Raw genomic sequence first — 14,656 nt, 5'->3', positions numbered from 1 at the left:
ACGCATACAATTATAAAACATTAAAAGAGGGCTAAAACGCCGTGGGCTAGATCCAAAAGGGCTACATTGCCGTGGTTTATGCCAACAAGGGCTTAATTTGAACAAAAAAACGAATGGTAGGTGTTAGCTAAGAGTGGTGAGGGGCATAAATCCCACGTCTGTATGGACATGGACCCTTTTTGGAGACGCTCAACGTCACAGTGGACGGAGGAAAAATGTATGTGGCTCTGCAACATCACTCAGACCAATGATGGCGGCCATTTTAACCAACTCCAGACCTGTATGGGTCGAAGAGAAAATTTTCCAAGGCTTCTGCTACATCACGAACCCCCAAATGATGGCAGCTGTACTCATTTTTACGGTTTCGAGTCATTCAGGCATACTTTCACGACGCGTTTCGAGCTTTCCCAAGGCTCCTCATCAGGTGAATTTAGAATGACAACTCTCTCAAATCCCTCTCGGCTTCCTCGTACTCGAGGGCGTGGTCACACTTGATTTTATAGTGGACTTCAGAGGGCGGGCGCCCCTCCCACTTGAACTAAAATACCTTTCAGCACTAAATGGTGCTTCATAAATCGTTTTTTGACTATCAATAAATTTATTTATCATTTTAATATTTAATAATTATACACATACCCCCCCAGACATCTCAAGGAACATCCAGATAACATGCACGAGGTCCAGAGTTACGAGGCACGGGCTTGGTTAGGTGAAGAGAAAATCCATAAACTGTCCGAAGACACTTCAGGCTGTGCACTGGCCTTCGCTTCAACTGGCCGCTCCCCACACAAGCACCGAAATGCCCCAAGAAACCCCGAGAGAGACGCATACAATTATAAAACATTAAAAGAGGGCTAAAACGCCGTGGGCTAGATCCAAAAGGGCTACATTGCCGTGGTTTATGCCAACAAGGGCTTAATTTGAACAAAAAAACGAATGGTAGGTGTTAGCTAAGAGTGGTGAGGGGCATAAATCCCACGTCTGTATGGACATGGACCCTTTTTGGAGACGCTCAACGTCACAGTGGACGGAGGAAAAATGTATGTGGCTCTGCAACATCACTCAGACCAATGATGGCGGCCATTTTAACCAACTCCAGACCTGTATGGGTCGAAGAGAAAATTTTCCAAGGCTTCTGCTACATCACGAACCCCCAAATGATGGCAGCTGTACTCATTTTTACGGTTTCGAGTCATTCAGGCATACTTTCACGACGCGTTTCGAGCTTTCCCAAGGCTCCTCATCAGGTGAATTTAGAATGACAACTCTCTCAAATCCCTCTCGGCTTCCTCGTACTCGAGGGCGTGGTCACACTTGATTTTATAGTGGACTTCAGAGGGCGGGCGCCCCTCCCACTTGAACTAAAATACCTTTCAGCACTAAATGGTGCTTCATAAATCGTTTTTTGACTATCAATAAATTTATTTATCATTTTAATATTTAATAATTATACACATACCCCCCCAGACATCTCAAGGAACATCCAGATAACATGCACGAGGTCCAGAGTTACGAGGCACGGGCTTGGTTAGGTGAAGAGAAAATCCATAAACTGTCCGAAGACACTTCAGGCTGTGCACTGGCCTTCGCTTCAACTGGCCGCTCCCCACACAAGCACCGAAATGCCCCAAGAAACCCCGAGAGAGACGCATACAATTATAAAACATTAAAAGAGGGCTAAAACGCCGTGGGCTAGATCCAAAAGGGCTACATTGCCGTGGTTTATGCCAACAAGGGCTTAATTTGAACAAAAAAACGAATGGTAGGTGTTAGCTAAGAGTGGTGAGGGGCATAAATCCCACGTCTGTATGGACATGGACCCTTTTTGGAGACGCTCAACGTCACAGTGGACGGAGGAAAAATGTATGTGGCTCTGCAACATCACTCAGACCAATGATGGCGGCCATTTTAACCAACTCCAGACCTGTATGGGTCGAAGAGAAAATTTTCCAAGGCTTCTGCTACATCACGAACCCCCAAATGATGGCAGCTGTACTCATTTTTACGGTTTCGAGTCATTCAGGCATACTTTCACGACGCGTTTCGAGCTTTCCCAAGGCTCCTCATCAGGTGAATTTAGAATGACAACTCTCTCAAATCCCTCTCGGCTTCCTCGTACTCGAGGGCGTGGTCACACTTGATTTTATAGTGGACTTCAGAGGGCGGGCGCCCCTCCCACTTGAACTAAAATACCTTTCAGCACTAAATGGTGCTTCATAAATCGTTTTTTGACTATCAATAAATTTATTTATCATTTTAATATTTAATAATTATACACATACCCCCCCAGACATCTCAAGGAACATCCAGATAACATGCACGAGGTCCAGAGTTACGAGGCACGGGCTTGGTTAGGTGAAGAGAAAATCCATAAACTGTCCGAAGACACTTCAGGCTGTGCACTGGCCTTCGCTTCAACTGGCCGCTCCCCACACAAGCACCGAAATGCCCCAAGAAACCCCGAGAGAGACGCATACAATTATAAAACATTAAAAGAGGGCTAAAACGCCGTGGGCTAGATCCAAAAGGGCTACATTGCCGTGGTTTATGCCAACAAGGGCTTAATTTGAACAAAAAAACGAATGGTAGGTGTTAGCTAAGAGTGGTGAGGGGCATAAATCCCACGTCTGTATGGACATGGACCCTTTTTGGAGACGCTCAACGTCACAGTGGACGGAGGAAAAATGTATGTGGCTCTGCAACATCACTCAGACCAATGATGGCGGCCATTTTAACCAACTCCAGACCTGTATGGGTCGAAGAGAAAATTTTCCAAGGCTTCTGCTACATCACGAACCCCCAAATGATGGCAGCTGTACTCATTTTTACGGTTTCGAGTCATTCAGGCATACTTTCACGACGCGTTTCGAGCTTTCCCAAGGCTCCTCATCAGGTGAATTTAGAATGACAACTCTCTCAAATCCCTCTCGGCTTCCTCGTACTCGAGGGCGTGGTCACACTTGATTTTATAGTGGACTTCAGAGGGCGGGCGCCCCTCCCACTTGAACTAAAATACCTTTCAGCACTAAATGGTGCTTCATAAATCGTTTTTTGACTATCAATAAATTTATTTATCATTTTAATATTTAATAATTATACACATACCCCCCCAGACATCTCAAGGAACATCCAGATAACATGCACGAGGTCCAGAGTTACGAGGCACGGGCTTGGTTAGGTGAAGAGAAAATCCATAAACTGTCCGAAGACACTTCAGGCTGTGCACTGGCCTTCGCTTCAACTGGCCGCTCCCCACACAAGCACCGAAATGCCCCAAGAAACCCCGAGAGAGACGCATACAATTATAAAACATTAAAAGAGGGCTAAAACGCCGTGGGCTAGATCCAAAAGGGCTACATTGCCGTGGTTTATGCCAACAAGGGCTTAATTTGAACAAAAAAACGAATGGTAGGTGTTAGCTAAGAGTGGTGAGGGGCATAAATCCCACGTCTGTATGGACATGGACCCTTTTTGGAGACGCTCAACGTCACAGTGGACGGAGGAAAAATGTATGTGGCTCTGCAACATCACTCAGACCAATGATGGCGGCCATTTTAACCAACTCCAGACCTGTATGGGTCGAAGAGAAAATTTTCCAAGGCTTCTGCTACATCACGAACCCCCAAATGATGGCAGCTGTACTCATTTTTACGGTTTCGAGTCATTCAGGCATACTTTCACGACGCGTTTCGAGCTTTCCCAAGGCTCCTCATCAGGTGAATTTAGAATGACAACTCTCTCAAATCCCTCTCGGCTTCCTCGTACTCGAGGGCGTGGTCACACTTGATTTTATAGTGGACTTCAGAGGGCGGGCGCCCCTCCCACTTGAACTAAAATACCTTTCAGCACTAAATGGTGCTTCATAAATCGTTTTTTGACTATCAATAAATTTATTTATCATTTTAATATTTAATAATTATACACATACCCCCCCAGACATCTCAAGGAACATCCAGATAACATGCACGAGGTCCAGAGTTACGAGGCACGGGCTTGGTTAGGTGAAGAGAAAATCCATAAACTGTCCGAAGACACTTCAGGCTGTGCACTGGCCTTCGCTTCAACTGGCCGCTCCCCACACAAGCACCGAAATGCCCCAAGAAACCCCGAGAGAGACGCATACAATTATAAAACATTAAAAGAGGGCTAAAACGCCGTGGGCTAGATCCAAAAGGGCTACATTGCCGTGGTTTATGCCAACAAGGGCTTAATTTGAACAAAAAAACGAATGGTAGGTGTTAGCTAAGAGTGGTGAGGGGCATAAATCCCACGTCTGTATGGACATGGACCCTTTTTGGAGACGCTCAACGTCACAGTGGACGGAGGAAAAATGTATGTGGCTCTGCAACATCACTCAGACCAATGATGGCGGCCATTTTAACCAACTCCAGACCTGTATGGGTCGAAGAGAAAATTTTCCAAGGCTTCTGCTACATCACGAACCCCCAAATGATGGCAGCTGTACTCATTTTTACGGTTTCGAGTCATTCAGGCATACTTTCACGACGCGTTTCGAGCTTTCCCAAGGCTCCTCATCAGGTGAATTTAGAATGACAACTCTCTCAAATCCCTCTCGGCTTCCTCGTACTCGAGGGCGTGGTCACACTTGATTTTATAGTGGACTTCAGAGGGCGGGCGCCCCTCCCACTTGAACTAAAATACCTTTCAGCACTAAATGGTGCTTCATAAATCGTTTTTTGACTATCAATAAATTTATTTATCATTTTAATATTTAATAATTATACACATACCCCCCCAGACATCTCAAGGAACATCCAGATAACATGCACGAGGTCCAGAGTTACGAGGCACGGGCTTGGTTAGGTGAAGAGAAAATCCATAAACTGTCCGAAGACACTTCAGGCTGTGCACTGGCCTTCGCTTCAACTGGCCGCTCCCCACACAAGCACCGAAATGCCCCAAGAAACCCCGAGAGAGACGCATACAATTATAAAACATTAAAAGAGGGCTAAAACGCCGTGGGCTAGATCCAAAAGGGCTACATTGCCGTGGTTTATGCCAACAAGGGCTTAATTTGAACAAAAAAACGAATGGTAGGTGTTAGCTAAGAGTGGTGAGGGGCATAAATCCCACGTCTGTATGGACATGGACCCTTTTTGGAGACGCTCAACGTCACAGTGGACGGAGGAAAAATGTATGTGGCTCTGCAACATCACTCAGACCAATGATGGCGGCCATTTTAACCAACTCCAGACCTGTATGGGTCGAAGAGAAAATTTTCCAAGGCTTCTGCTACATCACGAACCCCCAAATGATGGCAGCTGTACTCATTTTTACGGTTTCGAGTCATTCAGGCATACTTTCACGACGCGTTTCGAGCTTTCCCAAGGCTCCTCATCAGGTGAATTTAGAATGACAACTCTCTCAAATCCCTCTCGGCTTCCTCGTACTCGAGGGCGTGGTCACACTTGATTTTATAGTGGACTTCAGAGGGCGGGCGCCCCTCCCACTTGAACTAAAATACCTTTCAGCACTAAATGGTGCTTCATAAATCGTTTTTTGACTATCAATAAATTTATTTATCATTTTAATATTTAATAATTATACACATACCCCCCCAGACATCTCAAGGAACATCCAGATAACATGCACGAGGTCCAGAGTTACGAGGCACGGGCTTGGTTAGGTGAAGAGAAAATCCATAAACTGTCCGAAGACACTTCAGGCTGTGCACTGGCCTTCGCTTCAACTGGCCGCTCCCCACACAAGCACCGAAATGCCCCAAGAAACCCCGAGAGAGACGCATACAATTATAAAACATTAAAAGAGGGCTAAAACGCCGTGGGCTAGATCCAAAAGGGCTACATTGCCGTGGTTTATGCCAACAAGGGCTTAATTTGAACAAAAAAACGAATGGTAGGTGTTAGCTAAGAGTGGTGAGGGGCATAAATCCCACGTCTGTATGGACATGGACCCTTTTTGGAGACGCTCAACGTCACAGTGGACGGAGGAAAAATGTATGTGGCTCTGCAACATCACTCAGACCAATGATGGCGGCCATTTTAACCAACTCCAGACCTGTATGGGTCGAAGAGAAAATTTTCCAAGGCTTCTGCTACATCACGAACCCCCAAATGATGGCAGCTGTACTCATTTTTACGGTTTCGAGTCATTCAGGCATACTTTCACGACGCGTTTCGAGCTTTCCCAAGGCTCCTCATCAGGTGAATTTAGAATGACAACTCTCTCAAATCCCTCTCGGCTTCCTCGTACTCGAGGGCGTGGTCACACTTGATTTTATAGTGGACTTCAGAGGGCGGGCGCCCCTCCCACTTGAACTAAAATACCTTTCAGCACTAAATGGTGCTTCATAAATCGTTTTTTGACTATCAATAAATTTATTTATCATTTTAATATTTAATAATTATACACATACCCCCCCAGACATCTCAAGGAACATCCAGATAACATGCACGAGGTCCAGAGTTACGAGGCACGGGCTTGGTTAGGTGAAGAGAAAATCCATAAACTGTCCGAAGACACTTCAGGCTGTGCACTGGCCTTCGCTTCAACTGGCCGCTCCCCACACAAGCACCGAAATGCCCCAAGAAACCCCGAGAGAGACGCATACAATTATAAAACATTAAAAGAGGGCTAAAACGCCGTGGGCTAGATCCAAAAGGGCTACATTGCCGTGGTTTATGCCAACAAGGGCTTAATTTGAACAAAAAAACGAATGGTAGGTGTTAGCTAAGAGTGGTGAGGGGCATAAATCCCACGTCTGTATGGACATGGACCCTTTTTGGAGACGCTCAACGTCACAGTGGACGGAGGAAAAATGTATGTGGCTCTGCAACATCACTCAGACCAATGATGGCGGCCATTTTAACCAACTCCAGACCTGTATGGGTCGAAGAGAAAATTTTCCAAGGCTTCTGCTACATCACGAACCCCCAAATGATGGCAGCTGTACTCATTTTTACGGTTTCGAGTCATTCAGGCATACTTTCACGACGCGTTTCGAGCTTTCCCAAGGCTCCTCATCAGGTGAATTTAGAATGACAACTCTCTCAAATCCCTCTCGGCTTCCTCGTACTCGAGGGCGTGGTCACACTTGATTTTATAGTGGACTTCAGAGGGCGGGCGCCCCTCCCACTTGAACTAAAATACCTTTCAGCACTAAATGGTGCTTCATAAATCGTTTTTTGACTATCAATAAATTTATTTATCATTTTAATATTTAATAATTATACACATACCCCCCCAGACATCTCAAGGAACATCCAGATAACATGCACGAGGTCCAGAGTTACGAGGCACGGGCTTGGTTAGGTGAAGAGAAAATCCATAAACTGTCCGAAGACACTTCAGGCTGTGCACTGGCCTTCGCTTCAACTGGCCGCTCCCCACACAAGCACCGAAATGCCCCAAGAAACCCCGAGAGAGACGCATACAATTATAAAACATTAAAAGAGGGCTAAAACGCCGTGGGCTAGATCCAAAAGGGCTACATTGCCGTGGTTTATGCCAACAAGGGCTTAATTTGAACAAAAAAACGAATGGTAGGTGTTAGCTAAGAGTGGTGAGGGGCATAAATCCCACGTCTGTATGGACATGGACCCTTTTTGGAGACGCTCAACGTCACAGTGGACGGAGGAAAAATGTATGTGGCTCTGCAACATCACTCAGACCAATGATGGCGGCCATTTTAACCAACTCCAGACCTGTATGGGTCGAAGAGAAAATTTTCCAAGGCTTCTGCTACATCACGAACCCCCAAATGATGGCAGCTGTACTCATTTTTACGGTTTCGAGTCATTCAGGCATACTTTCACGACGCGTTTCGAGCTTTCCCAAGGCTCCTCATCAGGTGAATTTAGAATGACAACTCTCTCAAATCCCTCTCGGCTTCCTCGTACTCGAGGGCGTGGTCACACTTGATTTTATAGTGGACTTCAGAGGGCGGGCGCCCCTCCCACTTGAACTAAAATACCTTTCAGCACTAAATGGTGCTTCATAAATCGTTTTTTGACTATCAATAAATTTATTTATCATTTTAATATTTAATAATTATACACATACCCCCCCAGACATCTCAAGGAACATCCAGATAACATGCACGAGGTCCAGAGTTACGAGGCACGGGCTTGGTTAGGTGAAGAGAAAATCCATAAACTGTCCGAAGACACTTCAGGCTGTGCACTGGCCTTCGCTTCAACTGGCCGCTCCCCACACAAGCACCGAAATGCCCCAAGAAACCCCGAGAGAGACGCATACAATTATAAAACATTAAAAGAGGGCTAAAACGCCGTGGGCTAGATCCAAAAGGGCTACATTGCCGTGGTTTATGCCAACAAGGGCTTAATTTGAACAAAAAAACGAATGGTAGGTGTTAGCTAAGAGTGGTGAGGGGCATAAATCCCACGTCTGTATGGACATGGACCCTTTTTGGAGACGCTCAACGTCACAGTGGACGGAGGAAAAATGTATGTGGCTCTGCAACATCACTCAGACCAATGATGGCGGCCATTTTAACCAACTCCAGACCTGTATGGGTCGAAGAGAAAATTTTCCAAGGCTTCTGCTACATCACGAACCCCCAAATGATGGCAGCTGTACTCATTTTTACGGTTTCGAGTCATTCAGGCATACTTTCACGACGCGTTTCGAGCTTTCCCAAGGCTCCTCATCAGGTGAATTTAGAATGACAACTCTCTCAAATCCCTCTCGGCTTCCTCGTACTCGAGGGCGTGGTCACACTTGATTTTATAGTGGACTTCAGAGGGCGGGCGCCCCTCCCACTTGAACTAAAATACCTTTCAGCACTAAATGGTGCTTCATAAATCGTTTTTTGACTATCAATAAATTTATTTATCATTTTAATATTTAATAATTATACACATACCCCCCCAGACATCTCAAGGAACATCCAGATAACATGCACGAGGTCCAGAGTTACGAGGCACGGGCTTGGTTAGGTGAAGAGAAAATCCATAAACTGTCCGAAGACACTTCAGGCTGTGCACTGGCCTTCGCTTCAACTGGCCGCTCCCCACACAAGCACCGAAATGCCCCAAGAAACCCCGAGAGAGACGCATACAATTATAAAACATTAAAAGAGGGCTAAAACGCCGTGGGCTAGATCCAAAAGGGCTACATTGCCGTGGTTTATGCCAACAAGGGCTTAATTTGAACAAAAAAACGAATGGTAGGTGTTAGCTAAGAGTGGTGAGGGGCATAAATCCCACGTCTGTATGGACATGGACCCTTTTTGGAGACGCTCAACGTCACAGTGGACGGAGGAAAAATGTATGTGGCTCTGCAACATCACTCAGACCAATGATGGCGGCCATTTTAACCAACTCCAGACCTGTATGGGTCGAAGAGAAAATTTTCCAAGGCTTCTGCTACATCACGAACCCCCAAATGATGGCAGCTGTACTCATTTTTACGGTTTCGAGTCATTCAGGCATACTTTCACGACGCGTTTCGAGCTTTCCCAAGGCTCCTCATCAGGTGAATTTAGAATGACAACTCTCTCAAATCCCTCTCGGCTTCCTCGTACTCGAGGGCGTGGTCACACTTGATTTTATAGTGGACTTCAGAGGGCGGGCGCCCCTCCCACTTGAACTAAAATACCTTTCAGCACTAAATGGTGCTTCATAAATCGTTTTTTGACTATCAATAAATTTATTTATCATTTTAATATTTAATAATTATACACATACCCCCCCAGACATCTCAAGGAACATCCAGATAACATGCACGAGGTCCAGAGTTACGAGGCACGGGCTTGGTTAGGTGAAGAGAAAATCCATAAACTGTCCGAAGACACTTCAGGCTGTGCACTGGCCTTCGCTTCAACTGGCCGCTCCCCACACAAGCACCGAAATGCCCCAAGAAACCCCGAGAGAGACGCATACAATTATAAAACATTAAAAGAGGGCTAAAACGCCGTGGGCTAGATCCAAAAGGGCTACATTGCCGTGGTTTATGCCAACAAGGGCTTAATTTGAACAAAAAAACGAATGGTAGGTGTTAGCTAAGAGTGGTGAGGGGCATAAATCCCACGTCTGTATGGACATGGACCCTTTTTGGAGACGCTCAACGTCACAGTGGACGGAGGAAAAATGTATGTGGCTCTGCAACATCACTCAGACCAATGATGGCGGCCATTTTAACCAACTCCAGACCTGTATGGGTCGAAGAGAAAATTTTCCAAGGCTTCTGCTACATCACGAACCCCCAAATGATGGCAGCTGTACTCATTTTTACGGTTTCGAGTCATTCAGGCATACTTTCACGACGCGTTTCGAGCTTTCCCAAGGCTCCTCATCAGGTGAATTTAGAATGACAACTCTCTCAAATCCCTCTCGGCTTCCTCGTACTCGAGGGCGTGGTCACACTTGATTTTATAGTGGACTTCAGAGGGCGGGCGCCCCTCCCACTTGAACTAAAATACCTTTCAGCACTAAATGGTGCTTCATAAATCGTTTTTTGACTATCAATAAATTTATTTATCATTTTAATATTTAATAATTATACACATACCCCCCCAGACATCTCAAGGAACATCCAGATAACATGCACGAGGTCCAGAGTTACGAGGCACGGGCTTGGTTAGGTGAAGAGAAAATCCATAAACTGTCCGAAGACACTTCAGGCTGTGCACTGGCCTTCGCTTCAACTGGCCGCTCCCCACACAAGCACCGAAATGCCCCAAGAAACCCCGAGAGAGACGCATACAATTATAAAACATTAAAAGAGGGCTAAAACGCCGTGGGCTAGATCCAAAAGGGCTACATTGCCGTGGTTTATGCCAACAAGGGCTTAATTTGAACAAAAAAACGAATGGTAGGTGTTAGCTAAGAGTGGTGAGGGGCATAAATCCCACGTCTGTATGGACATGGACCCTTTTTGGAGACGCTCAACGTCACAGTGGACGGAGGAAAAATGTATGTGGCTCTGCAACATCACTCAGACCAATGATGGCGGCCATTTTAACCAACTCCAGACCTGTATGGGTCGAAGAGAAAATTTTCCAAGGCTTCTGCTACATCACGAACCCCCAAATGATGGCAGCTGTACTCATTTTTACGGTTTCGAGTCATTCAGGCATACTTTCACGACGCGTTTCGAGCTTTCCCAAGGCTCCTCATCAGGTGAATTTAGAATGACAACTCTCTCAAATCCCTCTCGGCTTCCTCGTACTCGAGGGCGTGGTCACACTTGATTTTATAGTGGACTTCAGAGGGCGGGCGCCCCTCCCACTTGAACTAAAATACCTTTCAGCACTAAATGGTGCTTCATAAATCGTTTTTTGACTATCAATAAATTTATTTATCATTTTAATATTTAATAATTATACACATACCCCCCCAGACATCTCAAGGAACATCCAGATAACATGCACGAGGTCCAGAGTTACGAGGCACGGGCTTGGTTAGGTGAAGAGAAAATCCATAAACTGTCCGAAGACACTTCAGGCTGTGCACTGGCCTTCGCTTCAACTGGCCGCTCCCCACACAAGCACCGAAATGCCCCAAGAAACCCCGAGAGAGACGCATACAATTATAAAACATTAAAAGAGGGCTAAAACGCCGTGGGCTAGATCCAAAAGGGCTACATTGCCGTGGTTTATGCCAACAAGGGCTTAATTTGAACAAAAAAACGAATGGTAGGTGTTAGCTAAGAGTGGTGAGGGGCATAAATCCCACGTCTGTATGGACATGGACCCTTTTTGGAGACGCTCAACGTCACAGTGGACGGAGGAAAAATGTATGTGGCTCTGCAACATCACTCAGACCAATGATGGCGGCCATTTTAACCAACTCCAGACCTGTATGGGTCGAAGAGAAAATTTTCCAAGGCTTCTGCTACATCACGAACCCCCAAATGATGGCAGCTGTACTCATTTTTACGGTTTCGAGTCATTCAGGCATACTTTCACGACGCGTTTCGAGCTTTCCCAAGGCTCCTCATCAGGTGAATTTAGAATGACAACTCTCTCAAATCCCTCTCGGCTTCCTCGTACTCGAGGGCGTGGTCACACTTGATTTTATAGTGGACTTCAGAGGGCGGGCGCCCCTCCCACTTGAACTAAAATACCTTTCAGCACTAAATGGTGCTTCATAAATCGTTTTTTGACTATCAATAAATTTATTTATCATTTTAATATTTAATAATTATACACATACCCCCCCAGACATCTCAAGGAACATCCAGATAACATGCACGAGGTCCAGAGTTACGAGGCACGGGCTTGGTTAGGTGAAGAGAAAATCCATAAACTGTCCGAAGACACTTCAGGCTGTGCACTGGCCTTCGCTTCAACTGGCCGCTCCCCACACAAGCACCGAAATGCCCCAAGAAACCCCGAGAGAGACGCATACAATTATAAAACATTAAAAGAGGGCTAAAACGCCGTGGGCTAGATCCAAAAGGGCTACATTGCCGTGGTTTATGCCAACAAGGGCTTAATTTGAACAAAAAAACGAATGGTAGGTGTTAGCTAAGAGTGGTGAGGGGCATAAATCCCACGTCTGTATGGACATGGACCCTTTTTGGAGACGCTCAACGTCACAGTGGACGGAGGAAAAATGTATGTGGCTCTGCAACATCACTCAGACCAATGATGGCGGCCATTTTAACCAACTCCAGACCTGTATGGGTCGAAGAGAAAATTTTCCAAGGCTTCTGCTACATCACGAACCCCCAAATGATGGCAGCTGTACTCATTTTTACGGTTTCGAGTCATTCAGGCATACTTTCACGACGCGTTTCGAGCTTTCCCAAGGCTCCTCATCAGGTGAATTTAGAATGACAACTCTCTCAAATCCCTCTCGGCTTCCTCGTACTCGAGGGCGTGGTCACACTTGATTTTATAGTGGACTTCAGAGGGCGGGCGCCCCTCCCACTTGAACTAAAATACCTTTCAGCACTAAATGGTGCTTCATAAATCGTTTTTTGACTATCAATAAATTTATTTATCATTTTAATATTTAATAATTATACACATACCCCCCCAGACATCTCAAGGAACATCCAGATAACATGCACGAGGTCCAGAGTTACGAGGCACGGGCTTGGTTAGGTGAAGAGAAAATCCATAAACTGTCCGAAGACACTTCAGGCTGTGCACTGGCCTTCGCTTCAACTGGCCGCTCCCCACACAAGCACCGAAATGCCCCAAGAAACCCCGAGAGAGACGCATACAATTATAAAACATTAAAAGAGGGCTAAAACGCCGTGGGCTAGATCCAAAAGGGCTACATTGCCGTGGTTTATGCCAACAAGGGCTTAATTTGAACAAAAAAACGAATGGTAGGTGTTAGCTAAGAGTGGTGAGGGGCATAAATCCCACGTCTGTATGGACATGGACCCTTTTTGGAGACGCTCAACGTCACAGTGGACGGAGGAAAAATGTATGTGGCTCTGCAACATCACTCAGACCAATGATGGCGGCCATTTTAACCAACTCCAGACCTGTATGGGTCGAAGAGAAAATTTTCCAAGGCTTCTGCTACATCACGAACCCCCAAATGATGGCAGCTGTACTCATTTTTACGGTTTCGAGTCATTCAGGCATACTTTCACGACGCGTTTCGAGCTTTCCCAAGGCTCCTCATCAGGTGAATTTAGAATGACAACTCTCTCAAATCCCTCTCGGCTTCCTCGTACTCGAGGGCGTGGTCACACTTGATTTTATAGTGGACTTCAGAGGGCGGGCGCCCCTCCCACTTGAACTAAAATACCTTTCAGCACTAAATGGTGCTTCATAAATCGTTTTTTGACTATCAATAAATTTATTTATCATTTTAATATTTAATAATTATACACATACCCCCCCAGACATCTCAAGGAACATCCAGATAACATGCACGAGGTCCAGAGTTACGAGGCACGGGCTTGGTTAGGTGAAGAGAAAATCCATAAACTGTCCGAAGACACTTCAGGCTGTGCACTGGCCTTCGCTTCAACTGGCCGCTCCCCACACAAGCACCGAAATGCCCCAAGAAACCCCGAGAGAGACGCATACAATTATAAAACATTAAAAGAGGGCTAAAACGCCGTGGGCTAGATCCAAAAGGGCTACATTGCCGTGGTTTATGCCAACAAGGGCTTAATTTGAACAAAAAAACGAATGGTAGGTGTTAGCTAAGAGTGGTGAGGGGCATAAATCCCACGTCTGTATGGACATGGACCCTTTTTGGAGACGCTCAACGTCACAGTGGACGGAGGAAAAATGTATGTGGCTCTGCAACATCACTCAGACCAATGATGGCGGCCATTTTAACCAACTCCAGACCTGTATGGGTCGAAGAGAAAATTTTCCAAGGCTTCTGCTACATCACGAACCCCCAAATGATGGCAGCTGTACTCATTTTTACGGTTTCGAGTCATTCAGGCATACTTTCACGACGCGTTTCGAGCTTTCCCAAGGCTCCTCATCAGGTGAATTTAGAATGACAACTCTCTCAAATCCCTCTCGGCTTCCTCGTACTCGAGGGCGTGGTCACACTTGATTTTATAGTGGACTTCAGAGGGCGGGCGCCCCTCCCACTTGAACTAAAATACCTTTCAGCACTAAATGGTGCTTCATAAATCGTTTTTTGACTATCAATAAATTTATTTATCATTTTAATATTTAATAATTATACACATACCCCCCCAGACATCTCAAGGAACATCCAGA

This window comes from Leuciscus leuciscus, assembly GCF_965113295.1.
Source record: "Leuciscus leuciscus genome assembly, chromosome: 6".
Taxonomy (NCBI): Eukaryota; Metazoa; Chordata; class Actinopteri; order Cypriniformes; family Leuciscidae; genus Leuciscus; species Leuciscus leuciscus.
The sequence above is the reverse complement of the archived record's forward strand: the minus strand, read 5'-3'. Positions refer to the sequence as shown.